The following is a 16,713-nucleotide window of genomic DNA, read 5'->3' on the forward strand; positions in this document are numbered from 1 at the left end:
CTCTGCTACCTCAGTCTTCACTTCTTTTTTATGGTAAATCTGGGAATTGCTACCCACCTACCAACTTATCTTACCTCTCCAGTTAGCTTTCTATCCATCTATCTATCCTCCTAAACGTCTGTTTAAACTATGCAAATATGCGCTTGTCCATCGACACACTCTTGTGAATTTTGTCCCAAGACTAATCTATATAAATTGGGAAACGACCATGTTATCCATTTTGTTTTTCGGCTGCAGTAAATTTATGCACTTTAAAAAGGTGAGGAGTTGGAGAGTTGGGAGAGGGTTGTGATCTGTATCAGTTTAGGGAACACTCGCAAATAAAATCACAGTCCCTTGGCATAACCAGTTTAAGCAAAAGACCGTGGGAAGCGAAATCCTTTAAATTTTCCGAGATGTGATAATGAACTTGGCCCTGAGTTGGCTGACGTCGTTCCAGAGACAGTAGGGGATTTCGTTTCTATTGTTTTTTATTTGTTGGTCTCTGTGGGGTTCTGCCGCACTTGACCTCGCTCTGGGCGTGATATGGGACGCAGAAGGCACCCCGGGGCGCTTCTTCTCTCTTTTCTCCACTTGCAGGAAGCAGAAAATTGGGCCAGGTACGCGGATGGGGGTTGGGGGTGGGACAAGGGGGGCAATCCAGCGTTTAGGAACGTCCGCCAGAACCTCCTCTTCTCTTCTGAAGCTTTTTTTTTTTCAAGGATTCAAGCTGAGGGGCCAAGTCGGCTGTTAACGGTCAAAACTCGAGTTTCTTTGATGTCAGAGAGGAGGGGATGAGCACTTGAATCCATTAGGTTCTGCCACAGAAATCACTGTCACCTTCTTCCTCACAGCTGAGCAAGTATCTAGAAGTCTGGAGGGCTTGCCCAACACCAGCTCATTGGCCCCCGGAGGCAGTTCTAGAAAACGAACAAGAAAAGTGCCCACCGATCCCTAACCCCCACCCCACCCCAGTCATTCAGTTGGTCTCCCGAGCATTACCATGGGATTTTTGTTTTTAAACAAGAACCAGAAACAGATTCATCCATGCTTAAGGATATATTTTTAAAGCTCTATAATCTCTCTGGCGATCAGAAAAAAAAAATAGACATTTTATCAAGTGGAAGCAAAGGGCAAAGGGAAAATGTTCTACTTGCCATGTTATAGTATGTATGTAGCACTACCAGCATACACATACACATGTCTACGCGTGTGTATATACATATATTACATCTGGAGACACATGCCATGTATTCTAGAATATGTGTGTATATATGCATGTATATGTATATATACTATATATGTATATATATATACACACATATATCTGCTTCTAAGCATATACCTTTCTGTATTCAACGTCCATCTACAACTCATAAAACACATGCATTCAGGACATATTAATGCTTAAGATGTCTTCTGGGAGATATGCATAATACATTACATAGAAATACAGAAAAATGTTTTTAAGTTTAAGTGTATTGCACTATTTTTACATATTCTAGATAAATATCTGCAACAATGAAAGAAATGCATATCTAGAATACAGCCATTGCTGCTCTATTTAGAGTATATAACGATAATAAAAATAATGAGCAGCGTTTATATAAACCTTAAAAGTTTGCAAAACTCTTTATAAATGTTACTACATTTTATCCTTACAACGACCCTGGGAGGTAGGTGGCATTATTACCCCATTTTACAGATGAGGAGATTGAAAGAGGTTAAGTAACTTCAACATGGTCCCAGAGCTAAGAAATGTGTGAGGCTGGATTTAAACTCAGATTTTCCAGATTCCAGATCCAGGGTTCTATCCCCTTACAGTCCATGTGTTTCTGGAATATAGATATGAATGTGTATCTAGGCTATATGAATGCCTATTCATATACACTATTAAATATATATCATTAAATGTTTAAATTTAATTATTTATATTATTAAATATATAAACACAAACTTATTCATATATACTGTATAAATCAGTAATTCATTACTAATATTAATATCATCTACTAATAAATATGTCATATAATAGTAAAATATTTATTCTAAATTCAAATGGAATATCTAAGAGGATGTTCTGCATAACATGTCTAATCCTCTTTTGCCTATCTATATAAACAGGGACATTCACATGTTCTGCAGTCTTTTGAAGCATCTTACCTAGAGCAACTAAAACAAGTTCCCTCTGAAGGGTGAAATACTGGATTGGCTTTCTCTTGTCTACAACCCCGAAGTATGAGCAGACTTGAGAGAAAGAGCTGGATTTTGCCCTAGGAAAGGAAGGATAGTTCTGAATTCTTCCTGGGTACAAGATAGGGGCGCTGGGGTAGGGGGTGGGGGATGAATGGTGGTGCTGGGGATTTGGGTACCAGTTCATTTACTGGTAAGGGGAGAGTCTAATAGAAGATTCACAAGATGGCAACCAAATATCTCTGGGGCAGTAACCAAAGGAGATACTAATCAACAAGAAGATGTAAAATAATATATTTTCACTCAGACACTGAAGGTGGAACTAGATCTCACTGGGGCCATTCAGATCTCATGATGAGAAATGTTCAGTTTTACCAATCTCTAAAATTTCATTCCTAAAATCTTTTTTCCAAGTTACTGTTCCATTACACCTCCATTCCCAGGTCCCATCTTTCTGTTTCCCCAACTTCTTTCTCACTCTGTCTCTGTTTTTATCATCCTCTCTCTCTGTCTCTGTCTCTCATTTTTCCTCCATCCTTCTGTTTCTTGGTCTCTCTTTTTCTGTCTCTTTCTTCCCTTCCCTTGTTCCTCTCTCCCCCTCCCCATTCTCCCACCCATCTCCCCTTGCCCCCATTTTCTCCTCTCTCCATCTTTCTTTTTCTTTCAAAATGCTACTTTTATACCAACAGTGTTTCCAGTCTACACTAGGAAGCTAGAGCACTCTTATAAACACCCAAGTTCAGATCTAGAATTCAGAGGTTTTATTTTTTATGGCACTGTGGTCTAGTTAAACCCGAAGCTCTCCAGTGTCAGGAAAGGTTAAAGTAAAAGGTCAGGCCTGCATTTGGAGGCATGAAGATTGTGGGAGCCCAGAGATCACTGCTCAATTTGGGAAGAGCCATGGGAGTAGCCCTGGCCTCCCTTCCCTTTCCTCTGGCATTCTGGATAAACCAAAGCTAATGGTGCAAATACTGTTACCATCCTTTCTCAGCCAGCCATTTTCATATAGTTTCATTATCTCTTTCCCTTTTATACTGAAATTTAATAATGCCCTGGAAGACAAAAAAGCAATCACTTGAGGTCAATACAACAGATAAAATAAAAATTTAACAGGAAGAGAATTCAGAAAGTTTTCGTTTAGAAATTCAGTTCAATTATTAGGAATCCAGTTAAATTCAACAAACATTTGTTAAATCTCCTCTTTCGTTAAGATATTATTCTGGGTTCTCAAGGTACAAAAGTGAAAAATCATACTCCTTTCCTCTAGGAACTGGAATTCACTAAAATTAAATTAACAAGGCCTTCAAAAGTACAATTAAGAGAAACTGAACATTTTGGAATTCTAATGCCCAAACTTGTCCAAGGAGAGTTGAGGAAATTCACCTTCTTTAGTCAGTCAACAGGCAGTTGTTAAGCCCTTAGTGTGTCTCAGGCACAGGAGAGAGAAGAGAGAGAAAGAGAAAGAGACAGAGACAGAGAGACAGAGACTGAGACAGAGAGAGAGAGAGAGAGAGAGACAGAGAGAGAGAGAGAGAGAGAGAGAGAGAGAGAGAGAGAGAGAGAGAGAGAGAGAGAGAGAGAGACAGAGAGACAGAGAGAGACAGAGAGACAGAGACAGAGAGAGAGAGAGAGAGAGAGAGAGAGAGAGAGAGAGAGAGAAGGAAAGAAAGGCAGTCCTTATCTTAACTGGAAAAATGTAATGGGAGAGAGAACATGTAAGTAACCAGACACATGCAAGATATAATCAGAATAAAGGCACTCACATATACAAAAATATTCACAGCAGTTCCTTTTGTGTTGGCAAATAACTGGAAATTAAGGGGGCACTCATCAATTGGTTGGTTGGCTAAAAAAACCTACTATGATATGTGGATGTAATGGAATACTCACGTTATAAAAAAATAATAAAAAACGATGGTTTCCGAGAAACGTGGAAAAACCTGTATGAAATTATTCAGGGTTAAAAATGAGTAGACCCAGGAGAACAGCCTACATAATCCTAACATTATAAATATAAACAATGTTGAAAAACTTATGAACTCTGATCGCAAGGATTGGCCATGATTCTAGAGGACTAAAGATGAAAGATACTACTCATCCCCTGATAGAAAGGTGAGAGAGTATAAATATAGATGTGCATGTATTTGTGTGCATGTACATACTTATATAAGTATATATATATATAACATATGTATACATACATATTATATATATATGTATATATGTATATACTTGTGGCCAATATGGGACTTTATTTTGCTAGGCTAAGTACATTTGTTAAAAGTTTCTGTTTTTTTTTTCTCCCTGGGTATGGATGAAGAAGGGAAAGATTTTTATTAATTGAAAATTTTAAATTAAATGAACTTTCTTAAATGAGTGTATGTGTATGTATGTGTGTGTGGATAGATGGGTAGATAACTGAAGAGCTAGATAAATATAGTAGATGGAAGGTAAAGGATTATGAGGTAAAAATAGTAGGTAGAAGGTAAAGGACATATTGCATGTGCTTGATATATGAGTTAGTCTTGCAGGAATATTTTTCTTTTATCGTCTTTGTTACAAGCGAATGTTTATTGCATAGCGGAAGAAGGAAAGGGTATATTCATAAATGAAAATGATGTGAAAGCAAAGATATTGTTAACATTTTAAAAGCAAATTTCAATGAAACAATTTCTTCTTAGATGAGCAACTTTTTCAGCCTGTGTTCAAATTATCAGTTGATGGGGCTGAAAGGTAGGCCTTAGACACCTCTATTTCTCTCACTCAATTTCTCTCTATTCACTCTTCTCAAGTGAAATAATTAATTGATATGCAAGGAGACTAAGTATCTACGATACAGATTCTAAAAGAAAGTTTCAAGCGGAGTGTGACTGGACAAATTGGATCTTTCATTCAAAATGCTATCAATGTATCTCTGTAATCTTCACTTACTTTATTGTATTTCTTTGATATTTAAATTACATTAAAAATGTTTGACATCTGAACACTTTTACGAGTCACCACTTTGATTCCAGAGGCTGAGATGACCCTCAAAGGGAACTTTTCTATCTTAATATAAACTGTACCTTAGGATCATAGAAAGAGCTCAAAAGAACCTTAGAGTTAATTTAATCCAACTCCTATGTTGTACAGATGAAGAAACTTACCTCAGAGAGGTTAGAATAATGGACCCAAGGTCATATAAGCAGCCAATGGCAGAGCTGGAATTCCCATATTTGGACCTAGGTCCTCTGGCATCAGGTCCTATGCTCTGTCTACTGATTTTTACTGTTCCTTTTGACTAGATTTTTAAAAATATCCTACTACAAAAGGTATTTTGATCTCCTTTAATAGTGATAAGTTAAATGTTAAAACTAGGAGGAATTTTATAGATGTTGTTCAGGTGTATCCAACTCTTTGTGACTCTATTTGGGGTTTTCTTGGCAAAGATACTGGAGGGGTGTGTCAGCTCATTTTACAGATGAAGAAACAGAAGCAGATAGGGTTAAGTGACTTGGCCAAGGTCACATAACTAATAAGTATTGATAACTTAGTCCAAACCTTTCATGTGAAGGAGAAACACACTCAACTATCCTGTGGCATGTCTCAGAGCTAACATAATAACAGTTCTTCTAATTCAGAATCCAATGTCCTTTCTTCAATACCACCCTGTCCTCCAGTTGAAGCAGGAATCTTCTTTCCTATAATAAGTAGCCAAGCTCAGACTTGGAACATACCAGTTACAGTAGAAAAAGATCACTTTGGGGAGGTTTTAACCGGTGTGGGTTAGTGGAAAAACTGCAGTCAATGGATTCAGAAAAAATCCCTAACACTGACATTGACTAGGTTATTTTGGAAAGTTACTCCTTCTCTCTGGGGGCCTCAGTTTCTTCACCTGTAAAATAAGAGGGTTGGACTGGTTTCTAAGGTCCCCTGTATTGCCAATATCTGTACAGTTATTCCATTTCCCAATTATAATGTTCATTGAGAGAGTAAGGGGGAGATGGAGACTCCCAAACATTTTATATTCTATTTTTTTCTTTGAACAGTATCTATAAAAAAAAAAAACCCCCAAAAAATAGTAATTCTACATCCTAATTTCCTTCTCTCAGGGTGTGTATCTGTAGAGGAAAAATCAAGGGAAAAGTTCACAATTTCCATTATTTTAATCCATGCAATCTATTCAGATAATCTGCCTCTCTGCTACAAAATTATTTTTCTCTTCATAGCTGGCTTTTGAAGTCCTGAATTATCCACATAATTATTTGCTCTCTTTATTTCACTTTGTGCAGACACAAGGATTACATCTCCAACTCTTTGGGAATGTCGGTGCTGAACTAAAAGAAACAAAGTTGAATTTTCAACAGGATAAATTAAATCACCCTAGAGAGTTACTGAGAATTTTTCAGCACAAGATCCCATCTCACTTCCATATCCACATTGGCTAAACTCCCTCAAGTAGGAAAACAAAAACAAAACTAGGTGGTATAGTGGATAGAGCTCAAGGCTTGGGACCAGGAAGACTCATCTTCCTGAGTTCAAATCTGGCTTTAGATACTTACTGGGTGTGTAACCCTGTCATGCAAGTCACTTAACCATTTGCCTCAGCTTCCCTGTAAAATGAGCTGGAGTAGGAAATGACAAGCCACTCCAGTATCTTTACCAAGAAAACCCAAATGGGGTCATGAAGAGTCTGATAAGACTGAACAACCACAACAACAAAGGAGGACAAACTATATTTGAGAATGAGTTACAGCTAGTTGTTTTGTGCCCAGGATGAATAACAAAAACTCTATTACAGCAAACAGGGAAAAAATGATTTTCAGATGCTTCTGAGAAGATATGGAGCTTGTAGTTTGGCTCACTGGTCAGGGGGTGAGCTCACCTTACATCAGCCAATGGAAAGGATTTCAAGGGAAAGAAGGAGACCATCTGGTAGCTTCTTATTTTAACTAATTATTCTTGCTAATAAGGTACTAAACTAAGTTGTTTTCTATGCTACTAAAGGATTTATAAAGTTCTGTTAGAACCATCTACAGTTTGGTGCCTTGAGACAAAGCCCTTATCACCTTTACTCTGGTTATGGCTCTAATTAAAAAGAAATATTTGTGGGTTATTAAAGTGACTATTTTGACTTATCATTGACTGGTCACACATACACAGACAAACACACACACACACACACACACATTCACATTCACATCCACACAGGTCAGTTCAGCAAGTCAAATTTCCCCCAACCAGTGGCTGAGTGAGTTGAATACGACAAGCTTAATAACCAGACTTGCAGGGAAAGAACTTAACAGATTGAGTTTGTGCCCATCTCACACAAACCAATCAGCTATGGGTCATAATTTAACATGTGGTACAGATGTTGCTTCCATCATCTCACTTGAAAACTTAATTTTGTTTCGTTTATTTAAACACACAGAGGAAAATGTTATTTGTTTATAAACACAACTTGCTGAAAAAAGATGTTATTTATCCTAGAAGTCCAGCCTATCTCTACACTTCCACAAAAGTCTATATTTAGACATTTAATTTTTTAAAAAACAATTATAAATTAAGTACATAGCAGAACTTGCATATTTTCCATAGTGTGCTGAAAGTATAGATTGTGATAAACACACATGCTTTGATATTTCCAGGATCTGGGATTTCATTGGTTTGACTCTCTCCTCCTCGGATGCAAATCACATCTCTGCTGCATCACCAGCTATCATCTATCTGTCTGTCTACCTACCTACCTACCTACCTACCTACCTACCCACTTATCTATCTATCTATCTATCTATCTATCTATCTATCTATCTATCTATCTATCTATCTATCTATCGATCTATAGATCTGTCTGTCTGTCTGTCTACCATCTATCTACCTATCTATCTCCATCCATCCATGTATCTGTGTATCAATAGATACCAGGTCTCAGTCCCCAACCAGGGTACTTTCTATTAAATCTCCTCTTCCTACAACAGAGAATTCTGTGGTTTTCTGTCATGATAAATCTTTTGGTTTGGCCTCATTTTCCTGACCATCACCAAACCATGCTGCACACACTTCTCTTTTTTAATTCTAGAATGGAATGTAAGTTCCTTGAAGCCAAGAAATGTCTTGCTTGTTTGTATTATAGCCCCAGAGCTTCACGTTGTATGGTCTTTAAAAATGATCTCTCATTCATTCACACTTCAATATGCAAATCATCATCATCATCATCATCATCATGGATTATACTTGCACTATGCTATACATTTGGTAAGGTTCTGTCTGTCAATATGTACAACAATTTTGAGAAAAATGTGGGGCAGAGCAGGGCAGGGCAAGCAGTGTTACTTTTATTTTGTGTTTCTGGAAAATGAAGTTTATAGGAGCCAAGTGCCAAGAGCTTTGCACAGTGCCTGACACATAGTAGGCACTTGATAAATAGTAGTTGACTGGATGATTAACTTGCCCAAAATCATGTTCCTGGCAAGGGACTGGGTAAGAATTGAAAACCTTCTGACCTTTACTCTCATGGGATTTATTTCATGATTCCCTTCCAGGCACCTTCTGTTACAGCCAAACTAAACTAAACTCTCTCCTTTCCTTCCTTTCTTTCATCGTTTTTCCTTCCTTCCTTTCCTCCCTTCTATCCTTCCCTCCTTCCATCCTTCCCTCTTTCTTTCTCTCTATTTCCTTCCTCCCTCCTTCCCTTCCCTCCTTCCCACTTTGTTCTCTGATAAGTCATAGGATCCTAGAATCAGCAGTCCTAAAATGTGAGAGCTAGGAGGAAGTGTAGAGATAACATCATCCAAATGCTTTGTTTTACAAAGAAAAGGACTAAGATCCAGAGAAGAAAGTGTTATGTCCAAGGTTATGCATATAGTAAGTAGCAGAGTTAATATTTAAACTTGAGTCCCTAGATTTCAATTGTGGTCCTGTCTCCACTAGATCCCATGGCCTAAGACCAATATCCTACTCTCCAGGATGCTGAAGTCTAGGTGGAGCAAGAGATACACACACCCCTGAAAATTTCAATAACTACACAAGATAGAAAAATAATATGGATTAAGTGCTGAAGCAGTGGGTTGGAGAGGCTGGAGGTGATGGGCAGGAGAAGCTTGAGCTGCGTCTACAACTCAGTTCAATTGAATCAATGTACTAAGTATCTAAAAAGTGCAAAGAGCTATCCTACTTGATGGAGGTATTTCCCTGGTGAGGGGGTGGTCCAGATCTATGATTTAAACAAAGTAAGGAATTCTCAGTTTGGAATTTATCCCAATCACTGCAAATTAGATTTCAATATATAAATCTGGAAGTCACTTTCATAACCGAAACTCTAGAGGCTAATGAGATCACCAAGGAAGACAAAAAGGAAGACCAAAACAGTGTCCTGAAGGACACCCACATTTCTAGGGTAGGAAATGGATAATGAATTGACTGGGAAAAATAATAATCAAATACAGAACATTTGATCTGAGTCGGAAGGGCTGGCTTTGAATCTTGACTCAGCTATTTACCAGATGTTTGACCCTGGGCAAGTCATTTAACCATTTTGGATCTCAGTTTCCATATCTGTAAAATTGGAGAACTGGAACCCAAGGGCTTTAAGGTCCCTTCTAGTCCCAAATCTATGATTCTGTAATCTGAGTAAAAGAGACGGAAAAGGAATGGCCAAACAGGAGGAGAATGTGGAGAGAGGCATCTCAGAAGCTGATGGAAGAGTGAGCTTTTACTTTGAAGATATGATCAATAATTTCAAAAGTTTCTAATGGGTCTAGGAGAATAAGGCCTAAGCAAAGGCCACTGGTCTGAGAGCAGCTTTGCCCTTATTGGTTATTTTGGAGAAAGCAGGCTTGCTTCAGTGTTGGGATCAGAAGCTTGGTTGTACGGAGCTCAGAAGTGAGTGAGCAGCAAGGAAGCAGAAATCGAATGCAAAGTCCCTTTTCTAGGAACTTGGTAGTCTAGTATAATAATTAAAGTACTGGTAAGATCAAGTGGAAGGTATTTGTTCATTCATTCAATCCTTCTTTAGCTCTTTTGTTTGTTTGTTTTAAGAGGTATGGTCATGCTCATCAGCAACATTTCTATGTTTATGGACATTTTCTTCACAACTCACCTGTGAGGTAGGCAGGGCTCAAGCAATGAGACTCCCATTTTATAGATGAGTAAATTAAGGTTCAAAGAATGCAAGGGATTTGTTTAGAGTCACACAGAAAATAGTAAAGCTGGGATGTGAACCCAGGGTCTTTCCATGATACCGCACTATAGAATTTAAATAGATGGAAAGGAGAGATTTGGGCAGAGAAAGCTTATCCCACATCATTACATTTGAGACCGCTTTGAAAATATTTTTGATTTAATTTAAATTTTCAGGTGTGAGATTATATATGCCTAGCCAGAGATTCTGAATTTGGGATCCACAACTTTGCTTTTTAAAATATATTTTGAGAACTATGTCTAATATAATTGACTTCCTTTGTAGTTCTACATATTTTGTTTTAAATAAATTTTATCGATATCTTTGTCTAAATTTCTCCCTCCCTTACTCTCCTCCTCTCCTTTCCCTATGTATTTTACTTTATGCATTTAAAAATATAATTCTGAGGTGTCTGTAAGCTTTGCCAGATTTCCAAAGGAATCCATGTCACAAAAAATGCTTAAGAACACCTGGTCTAGATCCAAGATTAGAGATGAGTTTTAAAATCTCCCAAAATAGAACTTTAAAATGGAAGGAGGACAAAGCATTCTCTTAAACATGGTCCATCTCACCCTGCTAGATTGAAGATTCCTTGAAAGCATTGACCATGCCCTTATTTATGTAGGGTAGAGAGGGCCATTTTTGGAGGAAGAGGTCCTGAGTTCCATTCCTTTCTTCTTGTATAACTTGGAGAGAACCACTTTCCCATCCTGGGCCTCAGTCACTTCATACAATCAGACTTCTAGACTTAGAAAGGGTCTTAGAGGTTATTGAGTTCAATTTTCATCTTTTATCAAAGAAACAGACTCAGAAAGGTTAATTGACTTGCCCAGAGTTGCATTGTCAGTAAAGATTTGAACTCAGATCTTGTGCCTACAAATTCATCTATTCCTTCCTTCTAAAAATGAAGGGGTTGGATTAGGTTCTTTCCAGTTCGAAACCCTATGATTCCGGAGCTTCCCTGGTGACTAACATAGCTATCTAATCAATGTTTATTGAAATATAGAGATTGATAAATAATGGGTGGAATTGGCCCCTTTTTAAGTTTGTGCCACAGATCAAGGATCTCACACAATCTCAGCCTCTCTGAGCTTGCACACAGGGAAGCAAACTTCATTCCATTCCTTCCCCTCCTGTCAGAAATGGCCTACGAAGCCCTCCCCCCTTCCCCAGGAGCGTGACATCCCACAGACAGCTCTTCCTTAGGCACTGGGCCACACACGGCCAGCTCTGCTTCTCCTAAGGTGGTCCGTGGTCACGTGCAAACGCACACAGCTCTCACCCGCCTGTGGGCACAGTCCTGGCTCTTTCTAACACCTGGCTCACAGGACAACATGAAGTCGATTCTATTTAACCAGGATGTTTAGCCTTGTCTGTTTCTAACCAGTCCATGCAGATTGGCAGACCTGGTCTGTGGGGCTGAGACATCTTATCTCCCTTGATTCTTGCCCATGTGGTCCTCAAATCCCTCATCAATCTTTTTTTTTTTTTTTTTTTTTTGCATTGCAACAGCAACACGGTGTTGTTGAGGCCATGTGAAAAAAACAAATGGTAGCGGACCTATTTTTTTTTTTTTTAATCTTAGCTCAGATAGCTTCAAGGTCCATTGCTTCCCTGAACCTAAACTTCTAAATTGTCTTCAAACAGGGGATCATAGATTTAGAATTGGAACATCTCAGAGGTCTATTCTATCATTTTTAAAATAAGGACACTGAGATTCCAAGAGTTCCAGTGGCATGCCCCAAATCACATAGGTACTAAGTGGTAACGGAGATGGGTAGGTGGCTCAGTGGATAGAACACTGGACCCAGAGTGAGCATAGATATGAGTTCAGATCCAGCCTCAGAGTCTTCCTAGCTGTGGAAACTTGGACAAGTCATTTTACCTTAAAAAATAGGACCCCAGTATTTTTACCCAGAAAGCCCCATGGACAGTATAGTCCATGGGGTCACAAAGAGTTGGACATTACTGGACAACAACATCTAAGTGGTAGAATCAAGATTGGAAACCAGGTCCACTGACTCTACATCTCTCTGCTTAACTATGTTAGTAATCCCTGCCTTACCTACTTCATATGGCTTCTATGAAGATTAAATAAAATAATTTATGTGAAAATATTGCAAATTGTACAAAGGTATATGCTAACACTGTTGGTATAAGAGGCAGTGCGGTTTAGTGGTAGAGTATTCAGCAAGGAGTCAGGAAGACCTGAGTTTAAATCTGGCAAACCTGAGCAAGTCACTTGCTTGCTTCAGTTTCCTCAATTGTAAAATGGGGATAATAATGGTACCCAAATTCTCCCGGGATAAAATGAGATAATAATTGGAAAATGTTTAACACGGAGCGTGGCATTTAGTAGGAGTTTAATCAATGTTTGCTTCCTTCCTTTCCTGGTCGAATAACTGAACGTCTCCGAGGTTCAGTTTCCTCAGCCGTAAAATGGAGGAAATAAAAACACTTTCTTCACAGAGTTATTGTGAGATTCAAATGAAATCATGTAACTTTTGCAAACAATACAAATGTGAACTCTTCTTAGTTTTGATTACTACCAAAATCTCCCTGTACATGATGCTAACCTGACTCCTGGAGTCACCTGACACAGCCCTGGAGATGGAGATTCCCCATGTCCACCTGCATTCAATTTGCTTTTTAAAAGCATTCTCGCTTTGTAAATGAAGCTCAGATCTCTGATTCTAAAGAGTACCTGAAATGGTTTCTTGCATGGGAAGGAGAAAGATGCAAGGGAAATTTAAGTAGTGCAGAAACCAAAAGATATCAACAGATATTTTTTTAAATCATAAAAATATAATTGAAAAATAATTCATCCTCTTTTTATACTCAAGTGTGATCCACAGAGTCGTGAGAAAGGCGTTTTGTTGTAAATAAATATTTGGGGGCAAAGGGAAAACAGGATCCATTCACACACTGTTGGTTATCCTAAGATTTCATGTAACCATTCAGGAAAGCAATTTAGAAATACTACAAAGAATCACTAAAACAAACCTGCCTGCTGTCCCAGCAGTATCTCTGCTAGTCATATACTGCCTTGGAGGTCAAAGACAAAAGGAAAAGTCATCCATTTATCTATCTGTTTTTCTATCTATCTCTCTGTCTGTCTGTCTGTCTACCTATCTATCTAACATCTATCTAGATATATCTCTATATGTGTATGCATACACACATATACATATATAGTTGTAGGCATATGTAATTATATGTATGTGTATATATACATATATATATATATATAAGCACTTCTTAGTGGTAAAAAATACTAGAAACAAAATGAGTGGTTTTTATTTACATTATAGTAATATTTTATTTTTTTCCAATTACATGTAACGATAATTTTTAACATTTTTTTTTTAAATTGTGAGTTCCAAATTCTCTCCTTCCCTTCTCCCTGAGATGGTAAACAGTTTGATATAGTTTGTACATTTGTAACAAAATGAATGTCCATGATTTGGAATGACTGAACAGATTGTGGTCTATGGATGTGATGAAAGATCATGCCTTAAGAAGTGATGGATATAAAAAATGTAGAGGTACTTGGGATGATTTGTACTGATTGGGAAGGAAGTGAGCATAACCTGAGAACAATTTACATGATGTCTATGATAACGGGAAAGAAAAAGACTGAAAGACTTGAGAGTTTTTGTCAATGCCCCGAACAACAAGGACTCCTGATGACTGATGACAAAGCATGCCTCCCACCTTCCAGCACAAAGGTGTATATGAACCACAAGTATAGAACGAGACATGTTTTCAGATATCGTTCAATGTGTTGACTTGTTTTACTTGACAAAGTAGGATTCGAAATGGGATGTTTTAGGAGAGTTATTGGAAAACGACAGTGATTTTGAAAAGAGGAAAGAACATTAAACCACTTTAACACATATATATATATATATATAATATATTTTTTTCTGTAAGCTTTAAAGCACTGTAGATACAAGTATTTTGTTACTGTAATTGTTAAGCATTTGGACAAACATGATTATCAAGAATAGTAATAGTAATGGAAAGAACGTTGACCTCACAATCAGGAAACACAGATTCAAGTCATGTCTCTGACAGTAATTAGCTCCATGGCCTTGTGTGAATCACTTCCTCCTCTCTGAACCTCAGAAGTCATTTAGTTTTAGGATTTAAAATAGGAAGGGGCTTTACTAATCTAATCCAATCCCTTAATTTTGCAGAAGAAGAAACTGCCGCTTAGACAGGAGGACAAGTGACTTGCAGGAGGTCACTACCCTCTCCTTTTATCAATGAGGAAATTAAAGTCTCTTTCAGTTCTGACTTTCTATGAGTTTTTAAATGAAGTAACTCTCCTGAAAATCACCTCTATTTTACAATGTACAAGCATGATCTTTTATACAACACTCAGTTCTTAACTTTCCCTTACCCAGATACAGACCAGAGTTCCATGTTTTGACACGGAGTCACTGGGCATGTCATTAGGATAATGTATAGAGTGTATTCAATTCCAAAGTGTTTTTTTAAACCTTCACAGGATTCACTCATGATGTAGTGAAATGACCACTAAATTTGCTATTAGGAAAGACCCAAGTTCTAATTCTCCCTGTCATTTAAAATGGTCTCATGGTAGTATGTAGATTTGGAAGCAAAAGATCTGAGTTCAAATCCCAGTCCTGTCACTTATTACCCATGTGATCTAGGGAAAATCACTTAACATCTTTCAACCTCAGTTTCCTCATCTATAAAATGAGGGGAGCTGGAGTAGATGACCTCTAAGGTTCCTCTTAACACTGAATAAATTATCCATAATCTTGATTCTTCTTCAGTGGGTGGGCAGAAAACAAAAATGAAGTACTCGCAACAGATAAAGCTGAATGAAGAGGTACAAGAAATTGTCAAGTTCAAATACTTCATGTTACAGAAGAGTAAACTGAGGACCTTACAAAAGGGGAAGTTACTTTCCCAGGGTTTCCTATGCCATAGATAGGGAGGTAACATGTAAACCCAGATTTTCTTCCTTCAAACGTATAGCCCTTTGCCCAGGGTTCCATGCTTCAGTGCATAGAGTCCTTTACAGAGCAGCAGCCTAAGCAGCTTCCTACCTTCACTCCCACCTCTACCCACTACCCATCAATCCATCCCATAGTCATCAGCCTTTCCTTCACCCCATATCACAGAGCAGACACAAACACACACCCTAAGAAGCAACCATCCCATTATACACACACCATTGAATGCACATGGGAGCCCACACACACACACACACACACACACACACACACACACACATCCAGACATGCGTGCATATTTTTATTGCAGTGGTTAGGAACATGAACAACGTTTCGACTAGCACTCAACGCTGGCGATTTATGAACCTGGTCTGTTTCAGCAAAAGGGGAGTACGGGGGGTTGGAGCTTGAGGAGGGAAGAGGTTAGAAGGTGCTGGAGAAAGGATGGGAGAGAAAATGGCCTATAAATTGTTTGCCTTGATTTATACAGGACTCCATTTACAATCCATTTGTTTGAGAGCTTCACTCACTCATTAGATCTCTCTCTTTCTCCCATCTTCCCCCTCTCTCCCTTCTCTTCCCTTCTCTTTTCCTCCTCTCTGGCTCTTTCTCTTCTCCCCCTCTTTCCCTTTCTTTCTCTTCCTCTCTCTGTCATTTTCTCTATTTTCCTGCTTTCCATCTTTGTCTATTTCTTTCTGTCTGTCTTCATACCTCTCTCAATCCCTCTGCTACTTTCCATCTCTTGGGCTTTCTGTCTTTGCCTCTCTCATCTTCATCTCTCTCTATGTTCCTTTCTCTTTCTCCATCTTTTCTCTCCTCTGTGTCCCTATCCCTATGCATTTTCTCCATCTTTGTCTCTGTCTCTCCATCTGTCTTTTCTCACCTACTTCCCTCTCTGTCTCCTCTCTGCTTCTCTTCATCTTTCTATTTTTTTCCATACATCTCTCCTCTTCTCCCTTGATTTCTCTCTATAATTGCTTCTCTGTCTTTCTCTACTTTTTTTCTGTGTCTTTCCTTATTTCTATCTATACATCTTCTTCCTCTTCTCTTTTTCTTCACGTCTGTCTCTGTTTCTCTCCTCTCTGTCACCGTCTCTGTCTCTGTCTCTCTGGTCCTGAGTTAGCCCAGCTGGAAGGAGACAGCGATCAGAGTTCAGTTGGTGCAGACAGAACAAAAGTAAACAGACGTGGTCATTGAGCCGGCAGTTAGCAGCCTTTGGACAGATGAGCAGAGCTGGTGGAGGACCACACACACAAAGACCCTCCAGACCACACAGGGACCAGACTGCCCTAATTCTGCATTCGCACACATGAGCACATACCTACATATGATGCTCCTCCTCCTCCTCCTCCCGTTACCAGGGGGCCCAGATGCCTCTGGGCCAGAGGGCTCTGG

At 38.6% G+C, this 16,713-nt stretch overlaps 1 long non-coding RNA gene across 2 annotated transcripts in view; it reads left to right on the forward strand.

Moving 5' to 3' along the window:
* Positions 1–442: 442 nt before the first annotated feature.
* The window catches only part of LOC140521324 (uncharacterized), a 41,497-nt gene continuing 25,226 nt past the window's right edge, over positions 443–16,713 (forward strand). For both annotated transcript variants that reach the window (XR_011972882.1, XR_011972881.1), the window contains exon 1: positions 443–599. This is a non-coding gene — a long non-coding RNA (uncharacterized lncRNA). The remainder of the gene's footprint in view (positions 600–16,713) is intronic.

This window comes from Notamacropus eugenii, chromosome 1 (genome assembly GCF_028372415.1).
Source record: "Notamacropus eugenii isolate mMacEug1 chromosome 1, mMacEug1.pri_v2, whole genome shotgun sequence".
Classification (NCBI taxonomy): domain Eukaryota; kingdom Metazoa; phylum Chordata; class Mammalia; order Diprotodontia; family Macropodidae; genus Notamacropus; species Notamacropus eugenii.